Source organism: Chiloscyllium plagiosum, unplaced genomic scaffold, assembly GCF_037043375.1.
Source record: "Chiloscyllium plagiosum isolate Xiang-an unplaced genomic scaffold, Cpla_swu_hap1 HiC_scaffold_35, whole genome shotgun sequence".
In the NCBI taxonomy this organism is placed as follows: domain Eukaryota; kingdom Metazoa; phylum Chordata; class Chondrichthyes; order Orectolobiformes; family Hemiscylliidae; genus Chiloscyllium; species Chiloscyllium plagiosum.
This window is the reverse complement of record NW_028270173.1, coordinates 10537124-10560546: the sequence shown is the minus strand read 5'-3', so window position 1 is coordinate 10560546 and position 23423 is coordinate 10537124. Positions and strand designations below refer to the sequence as shown.

General features: G+C 49.2%; 1 pseudogene across 1 annotated transcript; it reads left to right on the top strand.

Annotated features, from left to right (window-relative positions):
• Positions 1-1276: 1276 nt before the first annotated feature.
• On the top strand, positions 1277-19739 carry LOC122541453 (nuclear factor 7, brain-like; annotated as a pseudogene). Its single transcript, XR_015753019.1, has 6 exons — positions 1277-5110; positions 5197-5292; positions 5383-5616; positions 6495-6517; positions 6615-6718; positions 18977-19739. The product of XR_015753019.1 is annotated as a nuclear factor 7, brain-like (transcript).
• The last annotated feature ends 3684 nt before the right edge of the window (positions 19740-23423 follow it).

Here is a 23423-nt window from a genome sequence, read left to right as displayed (position 1 = left end):
CAGCAGCCTTTCCCAGTCATGGGCTCAGTTCCCAGGAGGTTAGTGCTGTGGATCCTGTTGGCTCACCTCCCACTGGGCAGGCCCCCGGGAAACATTGCATCAAACCAGGAGCCCATGGTGGCAGCTGGCTGTGCGCCAGCCCCAAAACTAATCCTCCTCATCGGAGTCCTATTGCCTCGGGACCAGAACATGTGTATTCCCCTGGAGTGAAATTCAATCCAGTTCTTGGGGCTGGAAGGAGAAGTCCACATCCTAGCCCATTTCTTTCTGAAAACATGGTTTTTGCCACCTGTTCATGAGTCCATATTGTCCACTCACCTTGTGCATCGCTTCAGAAACAGCTCACCATTCCTGCAGCACACTGCCCAGACATGGGACAAGCTTTTCCTGATCTAGAGATGGAGAGAACAACAGATTTCTTCTGATTTCTGTTCCGAGTTCATTTATGAGCCTCCCGTCAATTCCTCAGGGCCCTCTCCTCCTCCAAGACACTTTCTCCTGACAGCCCATTGGTCTCCTCACACATGAGATTCCCGAGGCCCAGAAGTTTCAGTTAAATGTTGTGTGGACATGATGGGGAGTGAGCTGCAGCAAAGTGCAGTCCTCATTGATGAGCCCCTCGGGACTGTCTGTCCCTCTATCCTCAGGCAGGGAGGCTTGCTCAGCACGGCCAGGGCTTTAGTAAACCACATGTTTGTTTCAGGAATATGTTCCCCTCTTCAGCTTTCTCCTCATGGGCCATCTTGAACATCCAGGGGTGGTGAGCTGTCTCCCAGTGACCGTGCTGGAGGTGACTGACTCTCTGCAGCTGAACTTTGTCCAACTCCCTCCCAGCAGCCGCTGGATGTTTCTGGGGAAGTAGTCCTCTGAAACCATTCCTGCAGCTCGGAGAGAGGCCGTTCCTCAGATCACCCAAAGTGTGCCTGCTGACAGGATGGACAGGAGAAAGGGCTTATGCCCTTCCTGAAGAAGGGCTTATGCCCAAAACGTCGATTCTCCTGTTCCCTGGATGCTGCCTGACCTGCTGCGCTTTTTCAGCAACACATTTTCAGCTGCTGACAGGATGGTCTTGCTTTAATGGGGGGGCTGAATGGAACATTAAACTGGTTTCATCTGGTGGGAAGGAGTTGCCAAAAATGAAGAGGAAACCAAGTGTTAGTTTGTGAGAAATGTCTTTTCCCAGAGATTGGTGAGAATGTGGGGCTCACTGATGCATCGTGTCATTGAGAGGAATTTCTGGAGAAATGGAGGATGTTGATGGGTTTTAACAAGCAGAGGCTGGAGAACTGGATGTAATGGACTGTTTCTGTGCTGTCCGTAACAGAGAATAATCTGTCAGCGATCGCCCTTCCCTCAGTTACTCTGTGCCAGCTGCTGTCTCCCCATCACTGTTGTGCCTGAGAGCAGATCCCTCAGTCCAGGCTGGGGCGCCTCCCTGCTCTGCATGGTTCAGTATCACAGCAGTCGGTGCATTGACCCACTGAGCAATCAGGGCCACACACAGGGAGCTCAAAAATCAAACTGTGATCAAAGCACAGGAACAGATCCAATCAGCACAGAGAGAGGGAGAGAGAGACCCTGATCATCTCCTTTCTCTCTCCAGAAATAAGCAACACTGGAACCTCGATCATGCTTTAAAACTGGAGTCCCTGTTGATCTGGAAATAGGGAGATAACTGGGTTTCCTAGACTTAGTCTGGCACTGACGTCTTGATCCTTGCGTTAAAATGTCAAGATGTATCAAATGCTAAAATGTTGTGGATTCAGGAGACAGGAGAATGGGAAAGCAGCTGAAAATGTGCCTGAAGGGACAGGATAAGCTGAATGGAGCAGAATCACAGTGCAGTCACAGCACATTGGGGATAACATAGACTTAAAGGTGGAAGGTATTTAAATATTTTGTGTATATCCATCATGCTGCAATGGAAGATCTGTCTTTGTTGTTTAAAAAGTCTGCTGTTTCTCCTTGTGTAATAATGTAACTAGTTGTGAGGTGAACCAATGTGCTGAGCTTCAAGCCAGGAGGGAGGTAGATGGAGTTCTAAACGAAGAAGAATTCAGTCTAAAGATATCATTGCTGAACAAAACAGGGACACACACAGAGAAATGTCAGGGCCTGTCACCTCAGAGAGGACTTCCCTTGCCCACAGCAACAGGACTAGAGCCTGTCACCTTTGGGATGTGTGAATGGCCCCTTCGTGCCCTCCTCTGATCCAGCAATCACCCCCATTGCTGGCCTGTGCCTGGAGACTGCCCTCTGCTGGAAGGAACATGTGATCACACGGAGGTGGTCCTGCATCTGCAGGGGAGCATTGATGACCCACTCAGATGGCCTGGGTTAAGGCATTGCTTTATCTGTCAAGGGAGCAGGGTCAGGAAGAGTATAAACTCCATCCAAGAGGTCTGGTGAAGGTAATGGACACAAAATTTCCATTGTACCCAAACCAGAGCTTCTAAAGTCTCATCATGATGATATTGGTTTTATACTTTCTATCTCTATTGCTGACACCTCATCAGTTCAACCACTTTATCCAACCACTCTGCAAACCTCATCAGTGCTCCTCACCAGCCTCCATATCCCTCTAATGCTGCAATCCGATTAGAATTGGACATTTTCTGTTCTCCAAAATGCAAATGCTCATGCTCCAGCATCATTATATACAAATGTACCGGTAGAAACTTCAGGGAAATTGGGAGAATCTTACCTTTTTGTTAAGTCTATGTCCAGGAGGGAATCTCGGCATGAGACCCCAATGAAGATTCTAACCATATCTGACCAACTCACCACAGTAATTACCAACACCACCCCAACGGTATCTCCCATGGCTGATTTCAGCCTCACCTTACCATGCACCATTTCCTGAACAACATAGACAGGATGGTGAAGGCAGTGTTTGGTATGTTTGCCTTCATTGGTCAGTGCATTGAGTTCAGGAGTTAGGACATCATGTCACAGCTGTACAAGACATTGGTACATGTGGAGTCACATGGAAGGTAAGGATGGCAGATTGGTCCCCTATAGGACATTAGTGAAACCGGATGGGTGACCATGACTAAGACAAGCTTCACTCTCCTGATTTATAAATTGAATTAATATTCTCATGAGATTTGAACCCAGATCCTCCACAGGGTTCAAATATCATGAGAATATTCAAAGTGGTGTGGCCATTTTGAGAATATTGCACTCAACTCTGGTCTCCCTGCTGCAGGAAAGATGCTGCTAAACTTGAAATGGTTCAGAAACGTTTCATAGGGATGTTGTTGGGAGTGGAGGTCCTGAGCCACAGGGACAGGCGGGGCCTTCCCTCCCTGGAGCGGCAGAGGCTGAGGGGCAACCCTACAGAGGAGCATGGAGAGGGCGGATAGCCAGGGTAGGGGAGTTCAAAACTAAAGGGCATAGGTGCAGGGTGAGAGGGGGAAGATTCAAAAGGGGCCTGAGTAACATGCAGAGGGCAGTGTGTGTATGGAACAAGCTGTCAAAGGATGTGGTGGAGGCTGGCACAATCACACCATTTAAAAGGCATTTGGAGATGTACCTGAATAGGAAGGGTTTAGACAGACATGACCCAAATGCTGCCAAAATGGGACCAGATCAGTCCAGGATATCTGGTCGGGATGGACAAGTTATTTCCAAGCTGCATGACCCGATGAGCAGTCGGGATTACTGGTCCAGTCATATTCCCACCATCTCCTCCTGAGTTTTGCAGTAACATTAAGCACGACAAATCACAGGAGGGAAGTGGACAGAAAGCTCATGTTGAAACGATAATGTGATAAAATGAATGTCATTCATATGGACTTGCCAGAACAAAACACTTGATGGAAGGGCCAGGAGCTTAACAACCACCACCAAAAATAAAATGTAATTTTCTTCAGTGAGTTATGTTCCAACAGAGATCGGGGGAGAGAATGTAGGGAGAATATTTTTCACTCAGGTTTGGGAGTTTGGGGTCTGCTACTCATTTCCTGAAAACGGAATGGGGGCAGAAACCCTCGAGGTTTAAACATACTGGGAAATGTACCCCACCTTACAGGGCCACATCCCAAAAGGGGGAAGGTGGGATGACACTGACGCTCACTTTTCCAGTTTCTCCATCAGTGACCGGCTGAGTGGCCTCTCGCTGGGCACTTTCTCTCACATTTTCTGTAAGTGCATTTTCTTTCACAACTTCCCTCCAGAATTTCTTTCATTCCAATAACCCACATTCCGGATTATATCGGACCAAAACATTCCCAATGTTAGCGAGGGGTCCTGCTTTCCCCATCCGTGGGGGGGGGGGGGGGGGGGGGATGAAGAAATGATTTCAGATTAAAATATTCTTCACCCGGTGACAGTTTCCGAAATGCTGCAATTGTAATTTCTCACTGAAGTTGTAAACTTGTTCCGGAAGCTGCCATCCTCTTCCTTTCTGTAAACGGTCAAAGGTGAGACATCGCAAAGTTTTCTCAACAGAAATCGCGTCGCTTTCAAGTGCCGTTTAATTCCATCTTGGGGAAAGTTTACCCGAGGGAGCTGCTCCAGTCACATCCAGCCGACGGCGAATTAGTCCGAGACTCTGCGATGGACGGTGCCGGTGGATACAGAAAGGAAGCTCTGTATGAACTATCACCATCTCGGTGCTGCCTGAGCTGAATGTGTTCAGCAGCGCAGGGACATTGGAACTGAAAGGGGTTTGCATCAGGAAGTGCTGAGGGTGAACATGGCTTTCAGACAGCAGGTCCTGAGACTGACTGAGGAGGCAGTTTGTCCCATTTGTCAGGATTTCTTCACCGATCCAGTTTCACTGGATTGTGGACACAACTTCTGCCGCTCCTGTATCACCCAGAGTTGGAAAAAGCAGGAGATAAACTCCTGCCCGGAATGTAGACAGGAGTTTCCGGACAGATCCCTCAGAGGAAACCGGGCCTTAGCGAATCTGGCCGAGAAAGCTCGAACATTAAATCTGAATCCACAAGAGAAGGAAAGTAAACATCAGTGTGAGGAACATCAGGAAGAACTGAAACTGTTTTGTAAAACTGACAAGAAATTGATGTGTCTGGTTTGTAGAGATTCCCGGGAACACAAATCTCACAACTTCATGCCGATTAAAGAAGCTGTTGGAATCTACAAGGTAAAAGGAAACCGATTCCATCCTCCAACTATTTCATCACATTTTCATGGTATAACACTTTCATTGCTTTTCTCTCGCAATCCCAGGATCGGGTGAAATCTTCCTTGGAATCTCTCACAGGGAAGAAATCAGCAGCTCTAGAAATGGAGCAGCAGCAGAAACAGCAGATTTCTCAAATTCAGGTAAAATCTCCCTGGGTTCGGCTTCAACATTAGATTTGGCCATTTGTGTTTTTTCATGGAAAAATATTGTGTTGGTGTTTCATTTCACAGGAGGAATCCAGCAGCCTGCAGACCCACATCAAATCCGAGTTCACTAAAATGCACCAGATGCTGACTGAGAAAGAGCAGAGTTTACTCCGAGATCTCAGGGAACAAGAGGAAAACATTCTCAAACCAATGGAGGAACATCTTCAAGAAATTCAAGAGAATTTAAATTCTATTCAGAACAAGCTCTCAAAGTTGGAGAAACAACTGCAACACACAGACGGAGTGATATTTCTGAAGGTGAGGGATTATATTTCAGTGAAAGTGTGACTGTGAACAGTCCCAGCATGATGCAGACACCCATCCTCCTTCATTCCCCCGTCACTATCTCCCTCTGCTCCTTTCTCCCTCATGGGTTTCTCCACATTCCTGTTCAATACATTTGTCTCAATCACACTGTGTGACAGTGGATTCCACATTCTCATCACTTTCTTGACAAAGAAATTGGTTCTGAACTTCCCTTTGGATTTATTTGTTCCATGATTACTTTTACGGATCCGTATTTTCAGATTCCCTCCAAGTGGCAGCATCTTCATTGAATCCAGCAAATCCACTCTGTCATCTTTTCAACATCTGAATCAGATCTTCTGTTTTATCGAGTCGCTTAATATCACCAATTAACTTTTGCACTTGTTGCTTTTTAAAATATTTTCTCCTGGTCTTCAGTATCCTTCGTGTAATATCCTCTTTCTACTCCATGTTCGCAACAATGAGAACAGGGGAGATGGTGGGTGTAGTGGTAATGCTGCTGGACTAGTTTTCATAGATGGTGAAAGTTAACTTCAACAAAACATACCTGACATTTTTTAGAAAGGATCACCTAATGGTGACCATGTAAACATTGTCGATTGTTGTAAAACCATTTGATTCACTAACATCCATCAGGGAAGACAATCTACTGTCCTTCCCTGGTCTGGTCTCCATATGCCTCCAGACCCAGCAATTAGATCACTGTTGGGATGGGTAAGGAATGTTGGTTAAGCCAGTGACACTCATACCCCATGTATTAGTGTTTTTTAAAAAATGACAGCTCTTAATAGGATGTAACAATGTGAGTGTAATTGTTGCTTTCTGGATACAGACTCTGTCAACTCAGATTGGTGTTTGGTTTATTTCAGGAGGAAGTATCTCGGAGGAGGAGGTAGGACAAGCACTTTACTGCAACTGATTGAAAATTAATGAAGTTATTCAGGAAAGTCTTTCTGGTGAATTTATGATAAACTGTTTAATATTTACAGGATTAACGATACGATTGATAATGTCCTGTCGACTGAAAAATCCAACATCCTTTTACCGTTTCCAATGTGGACAGAAATAGTGGAGGCCATTAAACCGAATAAAGGTCAGACCAGTTCCTTTGTGCTGATTATAATTTATAATTTAAATTGTTATGTATACAAATATCAAAGAGAGTATATTTAAGCACTCAATTATCCAGAAACCTGGATTAATCTGGCCTTGAATGTCATTGACATCAAGGCAGCATGTGACCAAGTGTGACACCAAGAAGCCCCAGTGAAACAGGAGTCAATGGGAATCAGGCGGAATTCTCCACTGGTGGGAATTGTACTGAACACATTGGAAGATAGTTGTGATTATTTGGAGGTGGATCATCTCCACCGCTGGCCTTCACAACAGCAGCTCCTCACGTCTGTGTCCTCGGCCCAACAACCTACTTCAGCAGGAATGCTCCCCCCAGCATCATGTCAGAGATGGGGCTGTTTGATCATGATGCATTGGTCAAATGGGCAGATCAATAGCAGATGGAACTTAATCCTGAAAACTGTGAGGTGATGCACTTTGGAAGAAGTAACAAGACAAGGGGGTAGTTAATGAATGACAGGACACTGTCAAGCTCAGAGGGATCTAACGGTGCTTATCCATAGATCAGTGAAAATGGCTGAACATGTTAATAGGGCAGTTAACAAGGTGCTCCCCGTTATCAGTTGAGGCACAGATGATAAGAGCAGGGAGGTTATGTTGAAGCTGTACAGGATTTTGGTTTGGCCACAGCTGAAGTACTGAGTGCAGTTCTGATCTCCTCACAATAGAAAGTATGTGATTGCATTGGAGGGGGTGCAGAGGAGATTCATCAGGATGTTGTCTGGGTTGGAACACTTTGGTTATGAAGAGAGGTTGGATAGGCTTGAGTTGTTTTCTTTAGAGCAGGGAAGACTGAAGAGGGAGAGGAAGCAGATGTTCTCCTTAATAGCAGAGTCAATAATGAGGGGATTTAGTTTTAAGCTGAAGGGTAAGAGGTTTCAGGAGTATTTGAGGAAACCCTTTCTCCCCCAGAGGGTGATGGGAATCTGGAACTCACTGCCTGGGAGGGCATGAGAGGGGGAATCACACAACTTTTATAAAAGTATATGAATGAGCATGTGAAACGTCATAGCATCCAAAGCTCTGGGCCAAGAACTGGCAAGTGTGATTCCTGTAGTGCAAGACCAGTGGGTTGAAGGGTCTCTCCTGTGCTGTATGACTGTGTGACTCACATTCAGTACGTGTGCTTTATTTACTGTTATATGGAAATTATACATTCAGTAGACTCATGTGACAATTTACAGGGCAATTGGCTGAGAAATGCTGAATTCTCACCTGGTCATTCAGATTATTTTCTATTTTAGCCATTTTTTTTCTTGAAAGTCTCTTCAGCAAAATGGTTGCTGCCCCTGGGCTGGGCTGTTGTGGAAATAATGCTGAGCTGAACAAAATATTGTGTGTCCATCAGCAACAGGAAAGGCTGTAGCTTCAGTGTGAGAGCAGAAAGAGGGGAGTGAAACAGGGAAATAAAATGTGTTGATAAGAGACTGAGAAAGACCTTGCTGTTACATAGCTCCATGTTATTTCCTGGGGATTCCTGAGCACTTCATAATCAATGGATTATTTTTTGACAGGGGATTAATGTTGTTAGCAACTTTTGAAATTGCTCCTGATATTGATTGGATTGGATTTGTTTGAACAGGAGAGATTCACAGTGGAGGACACAAATAACATGGCAGTAATTGACAAAGAGATGAAGGTAGGCGAGGACCTGGAAACAATCATTATCACAGAAGTGGTGGCATTGGGCATCTCATGGAGCTCATGGTAGACAAGTCTCCTGGCCCTGATGGGATGTCTCCCAGAGCACTAAAAGAGATGGTGGGAGAAATAGCAAATGAACTTGTGGTAATTTTCCAAATTTCACTGGGGCAGGTCCAGCAGATTGGAAAACAGCAAATGTGATGTCACTGTTTAAAAAGAGAGGTAGATAAAAGATGGGGAATTGTAGACTGGTTAGCTTAACTTCAGTATTGGGGAAAATGCTTGAGTCTGTTATTGTGGAAGAGCTGGCAAGGCATTTAGATGAAAATTGTCCCCTTGGGCAGAGGCAATATGGATTCATGAAGGGCAAGCCACGCTTAACCAATCTACTGGAATTCTATGAAGACTTTACGAGCATGACGGGCAACGGTAACCCAGTAGATGTGGTGTAACTAGATTTGCAAAAGGCATTTAACAAGGTGCAGCACAAAAGGCTGCTGCATAAGATAAAGATGCAAGGCATCGGCAATGTACTGGTATGTACAGAGGATTGGTTAACCAACAGGAAGAAAAGAGTGGGGATAAATGAGTGCTTTTCTGGCTGACGATCAGTGACTAGCGGTGTGCCTCAGGGGTATGTTGAGACTGCAATTATTTACAATTTACACAGATGATTTGGAGTTAGGGACCATGTGTAGTGTGTCAAAGTTTGTGATGGCCCCAAGATGAGCAGTAGAACAAAGTGCGCAGAGGACTGTGAAACTTTGCAGAGGGACATAGTTTAAGTGAGCAGGCAAGGGTCTGGCAGATGGAGTACAATGTAAATAAATGTGAAGTCATTCATTTTGGAAGGAATCACAGTAAAAAGTACTATTACTTGAATTGTGAAAAATTGCAGCATGTTGCTGTGCAGAGGGATCTGGGTGTCCTTGTGCATGAACCACAGAAGGTTGGTCTGCAGATGTAAAAGGTAATTAAGAAGGCAAATGGAATTTTGTTCTTCATTGCTGAAGGGATTGTGTTTAAAAGCAGGAAGCTTAAGTTGTAGCTGTATAGGGTGTAGGTGAGGCTACATCTGGGGTACTGTGTGTAGTTTTGGTCTCCTTACTTGAGAAAGGATGTACTGACACTAGCGAGGTTGCAGAGGAAGTTTACCAGGTTGTTTCCGGATTTGAGGGAGTTGGCTAAAAGGGAGAGACTGAGTAGACTGGGGATTATATTCATTGCAATTTAGAAATGTGAGGAGAGATCTTATAGAAACATATAAAATTATAAAGGGAATAGATAAAATAGAAGTAGAGAGGATGTTTCCACTGGCAGGGGAAGCTGGAACAAGAGGACATCGCCTCAACATTAGGGAGAGCAGATTTAGGACTGAACTGAAAAGCAACTTCTTCACCCAGAGGGTTGTGAATCTAAAAATTCCCTGCCCAATGAAGTAGCTGAGGCTTCCTCAGAAAATATTTTTTTAAGGTAAGATAGATACATTTTTGAACAAAAAAGGAATTAAAGTTTATGGTGACAGGGCAGGTAAGTGGAGCTGAGACCACAGAAAGATCAGCCATGATCTTATTGGATGGTGGGGCAGGGTCAAAGGGCCAGATGGCCTCCTCCTGCTCCAAGTACTTATGTGTCCCCAGAACATTACCTGGGCATCTGGATTAACAATCTGGACCACTTCCTCCCCTCACAGGTAACTTAGTGCCATTCAGTTCATGGATGGAACTGTGATAGCTTTGTCCTGGAGCTACCACACATCCTCAAAATATTCAGCTTAAATAACCTCTCCTCAGGTTTCGTCCCAACACTGTGGGTCTGGGACTGAAATTAACATTTCACTCCAATATAATGTGACTCACTAAGTCCATTATCCACTTCTCAGGAACACTGCTGTACACAGCCATCCTGTTCCAAAGTCTTCTCAGAACCCAGGGATAAAACGAAAGCAATAGGTTGTTTTTACTCAGTCATGGGAGTGTGGAATGGTGTCATCAGACAGGACCACAGTGGGTAGCCCTTGTCTCCTAGGAACCAGCTTGTAGGACACCTGGGCCCTCAAACACAGCAGGGACATGAGAGTGCTCCAGGGTGTAGAAACCATGGCAGCTCCCAGGGTACTGGGGACACACCTTCAGGAAGTGGAACTGGTGATTCCAGACAATCTGCATACTAATGGATTGGAAGCACTTCCTATTGATGAACTCCACTGCATTGTCATATCGCCCTCTCAATGGGACATGACTACAGCTGATGGTGCCCTGTACCTGGGGGAAGACAGCGATGTTCCTGAATCCTACTGCCTGGGCTGAAGGACTGACCTTGACGTGGGGAAACGAGAGCAACTGCTGAGATCTTGTACAGATGGCACTGATCCATTTGTGGGTGGGTGACTGAGAGATCCCACACAGATCCCCAGTGGCCCCCTGGAAGAAGCCAAACACATCGAGGTTCCACACAGCTGTCCCCTTCTCAGACACCAGAAGAGGAAGGGCCCTCACTTCCTCAGCTCTCAGGGCCCGATCCAGCAGCTGGGACAATTCAGTCACGAGGTCCCGGGACAGACAGAGGCTGCATTGTCAGGTTCCAGGCCTCACAGATTGTTTGGAAGTGGTGCCAGTCCTGTATCGATTATTACCATATCCACCTTTGCTTTGCCCCTGCCTGCCTTGACTATTTGCTCCTTTACTCAGCCTCAAATGGATCCTTCTTCTCATTCTCTGTCTGGGTCCCACCCCCCTCACCAGATTGCTCGGATTGAATGTTTTGAAGAACTGACTGAAATGATTGATGAAGGCGGTGCAGTGCATGTTATCCATGTGGACATCAGTGAGGTGTCTGACAAGGTTCCAGTAGTAGACTGGTTAACAAGGTTACATCATGTGGAATACGGCGTGGTGTTCTCCCTGAAGACTGACTGGGCAGGCGGTCTACCTTGCCCTAGAGAAAGGTAGGACGTTCTCACCTGTTGACCCTCTGGAGGTAGTTGCTCAGGGGGTCATTATATCGAACGTCCCACCCTTTGTTCCATCTGAGCTGCTTCTCCCCCACCTCCTCCAGCTCATGGTGAGGGGGGGGTGCGTAAGGTAGGGTGTGGGGCTGCTCCCACTAGGTCTAAAGGAGACCCTCCCCCTTCCTCCACTCTCCGATGAGGGGTGACCATTTCGAGATTTATAAAATCATGAGGGATCATTCCAGCTACTGGCTCTCTTGTCTCTGAGGCGCTCTTGATCAATGTGTTCGGCTGTTAACGGAAAAGCTGGTGGTTCGAGACCACCCCAAGCAGAGCGATCACTGTTTTCACTCGATCCATTAAAATCATGAGGGGCATGGATAAGGTAAACGAACAAAGCTCACTCCTAGGTACATGAGTCTAAAAGTTTAAGGTGAATGGAGGGGGGTTGGGGGGAGAGAGGCGAAAGATTTAAAAGGGATTTAAGGGTCAACGTTTTCACGTACGCTACCGACTATGTATGGAAAGAGCTGCCGGAGGAAGTGATGGAAGCTGGTACAGTTATGACATTCAAAAGGCATTTAACTGGGTATATGAATAGGAAGGTTTTAGAGAGATATGGGTCAAATGCCGGTATATGGAATCAGATTAATTGAGGATATCTGATCAGCAGATATTTGTTTCCGTGCTGTACAACTCTTTGACTCTAAATTCTTCAGTTTGTTTATTATTTCTGTTTCCAGAGTGGAAGGGAATTTATTAATGTGAAAGTGAGTTCAACACTTATTTTTTAATACACATGAAGGAAAGAAACTTAAAAGCTGACAACTCAAAGCAATGTCCATGTGAAAATCCCATGTGAACATTGTACATCAGAAACAGGAGCAGGAGTGACCCCGAGAGCTTGCCCTGTCATTCATAAAGATGGCGGCTGATCTGATTGTGACCTTAACTCCATTTTCCTGCCTGACTCCCACAACCTTCAACTCCCTCATTGATCCAAAACCTGTTTAACTCAGCTTCCAATATATTCAATGAACTGGGCTCCACTGCTCTCAAGGGGGAGAGAATTCCAAAGATTAATGATCCCGAGACACAAAATCCCTCCCCATCTCCATGTTAATTGGCAGGGCCCTTACTTTGAACTTACTTTCCCAGGTTCCCCCACGATGGGAAACAGCCTCTCAATGTCTACTCTGTCAACACCTTCACCATCTTATACACTTCAATAAGAACCTCTCGTTCCTCTAAACTCCAATGAGTACAGCCCCAGCCTGAACCCTTCCATCACAAGGGAACTGCTTCATCCCAGGAACCGACCAAGTGAACATTCTCTGACCTGTCTCCACTGTTTCAATAAAGCTCTTTCCCAATGACCCCTACCTCAGTCTACCCAGGGCCAGCTGAATTCCTTTCGATGACATTGGATTTCAGGAGATTTAATTGGTAATTTGAGATCAGATTCAGCATTTCCAATTTCAATTTTGTGAAAACCCATTTCACTCCCCCATGATATTGAAAAATAATGAATGACAGTGGGACTCCCACAAACAGGAGCTTGTTCTCACTGAGGCAGCTGGAGCTATATCCCATTGGATGTAAACGGAGAGAGAAATCCGAATTAGGCTTTGATAAGAGTAAAGCAGTGGATTTGAAAATGTTTGGAGACATGAAAGACTTTTTTTATTTCAAAAATATACTTTATTCATAAAATAATTTGATGGTCTGTACAGTTGGCCATGCCATACATATGTAAACATTAACATACAGAGATCAGAATTTATCATTTTTATATACAGGTCTGTACATTTTTCAATCATATGTTCATATGTTTAGCTGAGGCGTCAGCAGAGCCCAAATGACTGAATGGGCCCCCTGTTCTTCGTTAGGCAGGCAGACTTTACACAGTGATCTTTCCCCACCGCGCCTTGGCGCCAGCTGCCCCAAGCTTCAGCGCATCCCTCAACATGTAGTCCTGGACCTTGGAATGTGCCAGTCTGCAACACTCAGTCAGGGTCAACTCCTTCAGCTGGAAGATCTACAGGTTTCGGACGCCCAGAGAGCGTCCTTCACCGAGTTAATGATCCTCCAGGCACAGTTGATGTTCGTCTCGGTGTGCGTCCCGGGGAACAGGCCGTAGAGCATGGAGTCCCGCGTCACGGCGCTGCTTGGGACGAACCTCGACAAACACCACTGCATTCCTCTCCAGACGTCTTCTGCGTAGGCACATTCCAGAAGGAGGTGTGTGACAGTCTTGTTCCCCCCTGCAGCCGCTTCGAGGGCAGCGTGCGATGCGGCTGAGAGTCCGGGTGTGCATAAAGGATCTCAAAGGCAGAGCCCTCTCACCACCAGCCAAGCCATGTCTTGGTGCTTGTTGGAAAGTTCTGGCGATGAGGCATTCTGCCAAATGGCTTTGACAGTCTGCTCAGGGAACCGCTCGATAGGATCCGCCCTCTCCTTTTCCCGAAGGGTCTCAAGGACACTACGTGCTGACCACTTCCTGATGGACTTGTGGTCAAAGGTGTTTTTCTTCATAAACTTCTCCACGAAGGACAGGTGATACGGAACAGTCCAACTACTCGGAGCGTTCCGCGGCAGCGAGGCCAGGCCCATCCTTCGCAACACCGGGGACAGGTAGAACCTCAGTACGTAGTGACACTTGGTGTTTGCGTATCGGGGATCCACGCACAGCTTGATGCAGCCAAACACAAAGGTAACCATCAGGGTGAGGGTGGCATTGGGTGTGTTTTTTCCCCCGTTGCCCAGACCTTTGTACAGCGATCCCTTCGGACCCAGTCCATCTTTGATCTCCATATAAACTGGAAGATGGACCGGGTGACTGCAGCGGCACAGGTTCTGGGAATAGGCCAGACCTGTGCCACGTATAATAGCAATGACAGTGCCTCACACCTGATGACCAGGTTTTTCCCCGCAATGGAGAGCGACTGTAGCTTCCATCTGCCCAGTTTCTGCCTCATTTTGCTGATACGCTCCTCCCAAGACTTGGTGCATGCCCCAGCCCTCCCAAACCAAATACCCAGCACCTTCAGGTGGTCGGTCCTGATGGTGAAGGGGATTGAGGATTGGTCGGCCCAGTTCCCGAAGAGCATGGCCTCACTCCTGCCTCGGTTTACCTTGGCCCCCAAGGCCCGTTCGAACTGGTCACATATGCACATGAGTCTGCGCATGGACAGCGGATCCGAGCAGAAAACGGCGACGTCATCCATGTACAGGGAGGCCTTAACCTGCAGGCCCCCGCTGCCAGGAATAGTCACCCCTCTCAGGCTCGCATCCTTCCTGCTGGACTCGGCAAATGGCTCTATGCAGCACACAAACAAGGCAGGAGAGAGGGGGCAGCCCTGCCTGACTCCAGATCTGACTGAGAAGCTATCTGATTCCCACCCATTGATTGAGACTGCACTGACAATGTTGGTGTCGAGCAGTCTGATCCAATTGCAGATTCCCTCCCCAAAGCCCATTTTGGAGAGAACATCTCTCATATACCTGTGTGATATCCTGTCAAAGGCTTTCTCCTGGTCCAGGCTGATCAGGCAGGTGTCCAACCCTCTGTCCTGCACGTAGTTCATCGTATCCCTGAGGAGTGCGAGACTCTCAGCGATCTTCCTGTCCAGTACAGCACAGGTTTGGTCAGGGTGAGTCACTGATCCCAGAGCAGACCTGACCCGGTTGGCGATGACCTTTGACAAGATTTTGTAATCTGCATTCAACAGTGAGATTGGTCTCCAATTTTTGAGTTCCTCCCTCTCCCCCTTCCGCTTGTAGATGAGGGTGATGATGCCTTTCCTCATGGATTCACTCATGGTACCTGCCCGAAGCATACTGACATACACCTCCAGCAGGTCCTGGCCAATCAAGTCCCACAGAGCGGAATAGAGCTCGACCGGTAAGCCGTCGCTTCCGGGAGTTTTATTCTTTTCGAAGGACTCGAGGGCCTTGGTCAGCTCGTCCAGAGATAGCGGCTGGTCCAGCCTCTCCCGTGTTCTGTCGTCTAAGACCTCCGTGATAGAGGACAGGAACGACTGGGAGGCCGCGCTGTCGGTTGGCTTCGAGTCATACAGACTGGCGTAGAAGGATTTACTGATCCTCATGACGTCAGCCTGAGATGACGTTATCGAGCCATCTTCTTCCTTCAGGCTGCTGAGCACAGAGCTCTCTTTGTGCACCTTCTGGAAGAAGAAACGTGAGCACGTCTCGTCCTGCTCCACCGAGCGGACCCTGGACCGGAAGATTATCTTGGAAGCCTCCGAGGCAAAGAGCGAGGCGTGCTAGCCCTTCACCTCCTTGAGGTCCTCCGTGACATCCACCCCCATCGTCTGCAGCAGGAGCAGGTTCTGCATACCTTCCTGGAGCTGGGACAGTTTTCCCCGCCTCTCTCTCGTTTCCTGAACACCTTTGAGGATGAAGAACCTCTTGATGTTCCCTTTTACTGTTTCCCACCAGTCCGCTGGGGACTCAAAGAGGGGCTTCACGGTTCTCCAACCTGCGTAGTCCCTCTTGAGCTCCGCAATGTTTCCCGGGGTCAACAGCTTGGTGTTCAGCTTCCACGTTCCCTTACCAGCCCGCTGCTCGTCCTGTAGATGACAGTCGGCCAGCTGGAGGCAGTGGTCAGAGAAGAACACCGGCTTGACGTCGGTGAATCTGACCGAGAGCGTTCGGGACACAAACAGGTAATCTCTCCTTGAGCGGATAGACCCGTCTGCCCGTGACCAGGTGTATCTATGCTGCGCTTCATCTGCAGGGGTGCTGAAGACGTCGTGCAGCTTGGCATCTTTTACCGTGTCCATCAGGGCTCTGGACGTGGCGTCCAGTTTACTGTCCCCCCCGCCGGATCGTCCATCTGCATCAATGATACAGTTGAAGTCTCCGGCCAGAATGACCGGCCTGGACGGAGCCAGCGACAGTGGAAGCTGCTGCAGGACGGCCAACCGTTCACTCTTACCCACTGGGGCGTACACATTAATCAGTCTCAGGGGAGCATTCCTGTACATGATGTCGGCGACGAGGAGGTGCCCGCCCACCACCTCCTTAACCTCGGAAATGGTGAAGTTGCTTCCTCTCAACAGGATACCCAGGCTGGAGGCGCAGCTATTGTTGCCCCCCCGACCAAACTGACGGCCCATGGGCCCACAAGCTCGACCATCTCCTGTAGCTGCTGAGGTGCGGTATCCCACACTCCTGCAGAAACAGGACGTCGGCTTTAACGTTGGCCAGGAAGGCCATCGTAGAAACACATCGTGTAGCCGATTTGATGCTACGCACATTGATGCTGGCAATTTTTACCCCCATTTTAACAGTTTATGAGGTTAACTGTCCATTTGCTGCTGGTCTTGCCCCTCTGGGGTAGCTGTGTGCATCCCCGTGGTGACGGCAAACTGCTGGACCCTCCCAGGGCTGAGGTAGCTGTCCGGCTCCACCCTGGGACCATTTCCCCGCTCTGGTGTCTTCGGGTCGGGCCCAGGGTCCGCATGGTCCAGTTCTCCATCTGACAGCGGGGCTGTTACAGACCGCTGCTCCCAGTTACCTGGAGCTGTGGGCCGGTGGGTACCTAATGTTTCTCACCGGGTGGGGGGAGGCCTTTACCCGTCCCCTCAGAGGGATGGTCTTTTCCTGCTTGGGCAGTGCTGCCCTCCTTTTTCCCCGTGGCGCTCTGTCTCTTCCTCTGGTGACGACCCTCCTTGCGCCCGTCCTCACCGTCGGAAGAGCTGCCTGTATCCTCGTCGTGTAGGTGTCACTTCCCCCTTCGCTGGGTGGCTCTGGGAGGTTTCCTCTTCCTGCTTTTCACGGTAATCCAATCCTTTGCCTCCTTTGATCCCTCCTCTTCCATTTCCTCCGTCTGTCCTGAAGGAGCTTGGATCGGCTGCTGCACCTCCCCGCTGTCTGCTCCGCTACAGCCTGCCCTTCCTTCTGGGTGCCTCCAGACACCGTTCCCGTGCTGTTTTGTGGTACCTTGCTGGTCTTAGGTGGTCCACGGCTCGTGTTGCCACCTCCGGCCATCTGTGCGTAGGTGGCGGCCCCTCGTCTTGGGCAGGCGTTGTACATGTGGCCCGCCTCTCCGCACAGATTACAGTTCTTGGCCTCTTTACGTTCCTTGGTCGCGTGGCCTTCCTGCTTGCAGTTTCAGCAGACAGTCACCTTACAATCCGCCGCCATGAAAGACATAAATTTGGATAATTTATTTTCCATGTTGAACAAATTTGCAGGATTTGGGATCACTCTCAAGATCTACATTTGTTACCCACCTCAAACTGATGCTGATCCATATTCTTCTGCTCAATGCACACATCCCTCCCACACACATTCCCCTCACTCTAAACCTCACACCCAAAGCTCACAAATACACAATCCCCTCCCGAACTCTCTCACATGCACGATTCACTCTTGCATCCTCATCTCACCACCAACCCTACACACAAATCCTGCAGCGTGTTCACCCTTGTCCAACATACTCACCACCCCACACACACATCCCTATCCCACACACACATTCCCCACTTCTACACATACCCCTCATTCTAACACACAAACACGCCCTGCAATGCACACACAGACACAGCCACATCCTACATCATACACTCCCACATCACAACCCCCAGACACACACATCCCCCTCCCCCAAACACACACACACACACACACACACACACACATCCCCCTCCTCCCAAACACATTCCCCTCCCCCCACACACCGTCCCATCCCTAACACACTTCCCCCTCCCCACACACATATTCCCCTCCACCCCTGCCCCTCACACACACTTCCCCCTCCCCCACACAAACTTCCCTCTCCCCACACACATGACCCCACCCACAACACACATCCCCCTCCCGCAACACGCATCCCCCTCCCCCCACTCACAGTCCCTCTGCACCACACACGTACCCCTCCCCCCACACACACGTCCCCCTCGCCCCCTCACAGACACGTCAGCCTCCCCCCACACAAACCTCCCCCTCCCACCACTCACTCACGTCTCCCTGCCCCCCACATACACGTCCCCCAATCCCCACCCCCACACATACGACCCTTCTCCCCCAACAGACGACCCCTCTCCGCCAACACACATTGCCCCCTTCCCCCCCGCCACATGTCCCCCTCCCCGCCCCCCCAACACACATCCCTCTCCCACCCCCGCAAACTGGTCCCCCTTCCCCTACACATGCCCTCCTCCCCCCTCACACATACATTTCCCTCCCCCCAACACATCCTCCTCTCCTCACCCCCACACACATCCACCTCCCTCCCCCACATATGGGTCCCCCTCCCCCTCCACACACATCCCCTTCTCCCCCCACACACATCCCCCTCCCCCCCACATACATTCCCCCCTTCCCCCCACATCTCCCTCCCCCCCCCACACACAAATCCCTCTCCCCCACACTCACATCCCTCTTCCCCCCCAACACACATTCCCCCTCCCTTTCCCACACACATTCCCCCTCCCACTCCCACACACATCCCACTCCCACACATACACAACACACACACACACACCCTTCCCACTCCTACACAAACACCTCCCCCTCCCCCCCAACACACCTCCCCCTACCCCCCACAGACCCACAACCAGGGACTGTCTCTAACTCTCTGTGTTTCTCTCCCAGTCTCTGTGACCCTGGATGTGTAAACAGCGAATCCCCGGCTCAAGGTCTCTGAGGATCTGAAGAGTTTCAGACTGACCCGGACCCGGACCCAGAGGAGTCTCCCTGACACCGGGAAGAGGTTTACAGACTGTCTCTGTGCCCTGGGATCAGAGGGATTCACATCGGGGAGACATTACTGGGAGGTGGAGGTGGGGGAGAATCAGGGCTGGAATCTGGGAGTAGCCTCAGAGTCTGTGGAGAGGAAGAGACCGGTCAGTCTGATCCCAGAGAATGGATTCTGGACCATGGGGCGGGATGAGGATCAGTTTTATATAAACTCCTCTTCTCGATCCTCTCTCCCTGTCGGTCTGATCCCTAGGAAGATGGGAGTTTATCTCAGTTATGAATCTGGGACAGTTTCATTTTACAGCATGGACACCAAGTCCCATCTCCACACCTTCACTGGGAATAAATTCACTGGGAAACTTTATCCTTTCTTCGGGGCCTCAGATTATACTTCCCTTGGGATTTTTCCTGTTTATTACTTTTTCGAGCGTTTGTTTTTCCCGAGAATCAGCTGTTAAAGGGGCGGGGCCTCCCTGACGTCACAATGACCCCCGGGTTTAGGGTCTGGGTCAGGGATTGGGGTCAGAAACCTCCCATTGACAACAGGATGTTACTGAATGTGTCATTGAATTCTGAGATTATACTTTGTAACATCACAACCAAACTGTCAATAAATCAGATACAAATATAAATGTCAGATGGTGAAAATAAAAAGTAAATTAAATATCTTGTGTCTCTCCTTCCTTCATTTCCTCCCTGCTTCAGTCCCATCCTCCATCCCTTCACCTGTTTCCCAGTCTGGAGCTGGAATTTCTCTGTGTTTCCATTTCTCACTCTGCACCCGGAACATGAAATCCTGAGGGAGAAATCCAAACACTGAAAGATGTGACATAGCTGCATTTACATAGCATCCTCTATTGAGCTGCTTGTGTCATTGGGGAGGGGATTTATAGAATCTTTCTCAGGATATGCAATATCCCCAAAGTTTAACTGCCCCGTTAACTCGGGTTCTCTGTGCACAGCTACTGCCTGATCGGCTGAGAATTTGCTGCATTTTCTGATTGTATTTCTGATTTCCAACATCCCCAGGATTTGGGATTAGCAGTGCTGGAAGAGCACAGCAGTTCAGGCAGCATCCAAACTGCAGCGAAATCGACGTTTCGGGCAAAAGCCCTTCATTAGGAATAAAGTTTTTAAGGTCAGGGTGGAATGTGTTGGTGAAGTTGATGAATTGCTCAACCTCCTCGCGGGAGCACAAGGTGGCACCAATGTAGTCATCAGTGTAGCGGAGGAAGAGGTGGGGAGTGGTGCCGGTGCAATTACGGAAAATGACCTGTTCAAGTAGCCCACAAAGAGACAGGCATAGCTGGGGCCCATACGGGTGCCCATGGCTACCCCTTTGGTCTGGAGGAAGTGTGAGGATTCAAAGGAGAAATTGTTAAGGGTGAGGACCAGTTTGGCCAAACGAATGAGAGTGTCGGTGGAAGGGTACTGTTGGGGACGTCTGGAGAGGAAAAAATGGAGGGCTTGGAGGCCTGGTCATGGCGGATGGAGGTGTAGTGGGATTGGATATCCATGGTGAAGATGAGGCATTGGGAGCCGGAGAAATGGAAGTCTTGGAGGAGGTGGAGGGCGTGGGTGGTGTCTCGAACGTATGTGGGGAGTTCCTGGACTATGGGGGATAGGACAGTGTCGAGGTAGGTAGAGATGAGTTCAGTGGGGCAGGAGCATGCTGAGACAATGGGTCGGCCAGGGTGGTCAGGCTTGTGGATCTTGGGAAGGAGGTAGAACCGGGCAGTGCAGGGTTCCCGGACTATGAGGTTGGAAGCTGTGGGTGGGAGATCTCCTGAGGTGATGAGGTTCTGTCTGGTCTGGGAGATGATGGTTTGGTGATGGGGGATGGGGTCGTGGTCGAGAGGGCAGTAGGAAGAGGTGTCCTCGAGTTGGCGTTTGGCTTCAGTGGTGTAGAGGCCAGTGCGTCAGACTACCATTGCGCCCCCTTTATCCACTGGCTTGATGGTGAGATTGGGATTGGAGTAGAGGGATTGGAGAGCTGCGTGTTGTGAGGGTGAGAGGTTGGAGTGGGGAAGGGGGTAGGTAGGTTGAGGCGGTTAATGTCCCGGCGGCAGTTGGAAATGAAGAGGTCGAGGGCAGGTAATAGGCCAGCACGGATGCAGTGTGTTGCAGGTGGGCAAAGGGGTCCTCGGAAGATGGGCGGGAATCCCGATTGTGAAAGTAAGCTTGGAGGCGGAGGCAACGGAAGAATTGTTCGATGTCACGGCGTGTATTAAATTCATTGATGCGTGGACGGAGGGGGATGAAGGTGAGTCCTTTGCTGAGGACTGATCGTTTGTCCTCAGTGAGGGGGAGGTCTGGAGGGATGGTGAAAACTCGGCAAGGCTGGGAGCTGGGATCTGGTGTGGGTGTGGAGCTGGGAATGGGGTCGGAGCCAGTACCTGGAGTGGGTGTGATGGTGGGGGGAATGGGGGTGGAGGCATGAGCAGGGGTAGTGTTCCCCTCGGGATTCTGGGGGGTGGGGATAATGACAGTGTGGTCTGTGGGGGGGGGCGTGTCAGCAGAATGCAGGTGAGTGTCGCTGGTGGGGGCGGAAGTGGTGGTGACCACGGCAGTAGGGGTGGCGGAAGTCATTGAGCGTGTGGCATCAGCGATGATGTGAGGGGTGGACGTGATGTCACGTGCGATGCATGAGGAATCGTGAGGGGCAGAAGTGGTTGTGGGAGTGGCCATGATGAGGGCAGAAGGGACATCATCAATCAGCGTGGGGGTGGTAGCTGTATCAGCTGCATGGCTAATGGCGTCTGAGTTGTTTCCGAGGCCAGGGGAATCTTCAGGAATGTTTGAGGAGTGCTGTTTATAGAGGTGGGTAGATAAAAGTTTGTTGTACTTACAGTTTTTGATGTTTGAGATGGGATTGAAATACTGTTTGTTGAGAGTATGAATTCTCCTGAGGATGTAGTACAAAGTGGGTCCTTTGCAATTCTGAGAGAGTGTGGCCCTCAGCTGAGGCAGGGCTGACTGTGGAGAGGTTTGGTGCCGGCGCATTGCTGCGAGGGTGGAGCGGAGGATCTTGAAGGAGAACTGTTACTGGTGTTTTTGAATCTGTAGTCTGTACTGTTTGTCCTGTTCGGGTCCGAACTCTGCTGGTTTAAAGGTGGTCCGGAGTCCGTGTGGGATGAGTTGGTTACAGAGGCAGGCACTGAGGAAGCAAATGTGGCTGTGATACCGAGATTGTTTCAGGACATGGTTGAAGAGCTTCAGGGCAGAGGAAATGACATGGGAGTTGCAGTGGGAGAGGGACTCCCTGAGATTCTTGTAGAGAGAGGAGGAAAACTTCTTCAAGGCAGGCATCCTTGCAAGAGGATTCGCAGTAGGGTTAAAATCAACGAGGTAAAAACAATGACTGCAGATGCTGGAAACCAGATTCTGGATTAGTGGTGCTGGAAGAACACAGCAGTTCAGGCAGCATCCAAGGAGCAGCGAAATCGACGTTTCGGGCAAGAGCCCTTCATCAGAAAGGATTTGTCTATCACCGCCATCTGCTGGATGGAATTGGTACTGAATGACATTGGGCCGCAGTACCGTCTCCCGCCAGGCGGGGGCGGTCCTGTACCGTGTGTCTGAAAAGGCTCCGAGGATCATCGATCAATTTGTAAATTCACTAAACAGTAAAAGTTTCCAGGGTCGAGCTGTTCCTGTGAACATATTTATTCTTTAACATCTGTTGGAAAACGTGGAAAATCTTCAATAAAATACCGGATAGTAAAAGGTGAGTCCCAGATCCTCGTTAATTTCAAGAAGTCATTCCCAGTGGGATCGGGTGCCCTCTATTCTTGATGAAGGGCTTTCGCCTGAAACGTCGATTTTCCTGCTCCTCGGACGCTGCCAGACCTGCTGCGTTTTCCAGCACCACTTTAAACTAAACTCTGGTTTCCAGCATCTGCAGCCCTCACTTTTGCCTTGGATATAATTCCAATTGAAAGATCCCAAGGGTTCAGAAAAGATTTACAAGGCTGTTGCCAGGTTTGGAGGCTTTGAGCTATAAGGAGAGGTTGAACAGGCTGGGACTGTTTTCCCTGGAGCGTCGGAAGCTGAGGAGTGACCTTATAGAGGTTTACAAAATGATGGCATAGGTTTAGGGTGAAATATATAAAAGAGACCTAAGGGGCAACTTTTTCATGCAGAGGGTGGTCGTGTATGCAATGAGCAGCCAGAGGAAGTGGTGGAGGCTGGTACAATTGCAGCATTTAAGAGGCATTTAAATGGGTCTATGAATAGGAAGGTTTTGGAGGAATATGTGCTGGGTGCTGGCAGGTGGGACTAGATTGGGTTGGGATATCGGGTTGGCATGGATGGGTTGGACCGAATGGTCTGATTCCATGCT